The sequence below is a fragment of the Triticum dicoccoides genome, chromosome 3B, assembly GCF_002162155.2.
Source record: "Triticum dicoccoides isolate Atlit2015 ecotype Zavitan chromosome 3B, WEW_v2.0, whole genome shotgun sequence".
In the NCBI taxonomy this organism is placed as follows: Eukaryota; Viridiplantae; Streptophyta; class Magnoliopsida; order Poales; family Poaceae; genus Triticum; species Triticum dicoccoides.
This window is the reverse complement of record NC_041385.1, coordinates 728,981,750-728,983,020: the sequence shown is the minus strand read 5'-3', so window position 1 is coordinate 728,983,020 and position 1,271 is coordinate 728,981,750.

Below are 1,271 nucleotides of genomic sequence, written 5' to 3'. Positions count from 1 at the left end.
GGGCCAGTGCTCCTTTGAGTGTTGGTCCAAACTAGAGCATCGTGCGGGACCATTCCTTGGCAACTTGGGTTACGTCGGTACCTATATGCTTTGCTTATCCGGTGTGCCCTGAGAACGAGATATGTGCAGCTCCTATCGGGATTTGTCGGCACAGCGGGTGGTCTTGCTGCTCTTGTTTTACCATTGTCGAAATGTCTTGTAAACCGGGATTTCGAGGCTGATCGGGTCTTCCTGGGAGAAGGAATATCCTTCGTTGACCGTGAGAGCTTGTGATGGGCTAAGTTGGGACACCCCTGTAGGGTATTATCTTTCGAAAGCCGTGCCACGGTTATGTGGCAGATGGGAATTTGTTAACATCCGGTTGTATAGAACTTGACACTTGACTTAATTAAAATGTATCAACCACGTGTGTAGCCGTGATGGTCTCTTTTCGGCGGAGTCCGGGAAGTGAACACGGTTTTGGGTTATGTTTGACGTAAGCAGTTTCAGGATCACTTCTTGATCACTTCTAGCTTCACGACCGTTCCGTTGCTTCTCTTCTCGCTCTTATTTGCGTATGTTAGTCACCATATTTGCTTAGTGCTTGCTGCAACTCCACCTCATTACCACTTCCTACCCATAAGCTTAAATAGTCTTGATCTCGCGGGTTTTGAGATTGCTGAGTCCTCGTGACTCACCAGATACTATCACAACAGTTGCAGGTGTCGATGATACCAGTGCAGGCGATGCAACCGAGCTCAGATGGGAGCTCTACGAAGATCTTGGTTGTTGCTATGTTTCGTTTCATGATGATTAGTAGTGGAGCCCAGTTGGGACGATCGGGGATCTAGTAGTTGGGTTATCTTCTTGTCCTTTGGCTTCGTCCGTAGACGGACTATATGTGTGTACTCTGAATGATGTATGAATTATATGTTCATTGTGTGAAGTGGCGATTGTAAGCCAACTCTTTATCCCATTCTTGTTCATTACATGGGATTGTGTGAAGATGGCGCTTCTTGCGACAAAACCACAATGCGGTTATGCCTGTAAGTCGTGCTTCGATACGTGGGAGATATAGCCGCATCGTGGGTGTTACAGGCAGGCGAGCATGGAGAAGAGGAGAAGGGGGCGCGGCGGCGCCCGGGCGGGGGGGCACGAGTCTCTCGCTCACAGGCCTCATAGGCTCTCGCTCGGCTCGCTTTACGCGTGGGACGCAACACTATTCATTGCTGACGTGGATGCAGTGGTTGTCTGATTGTATCTAGCACCCCACTCATCCTTTATATGTTCAA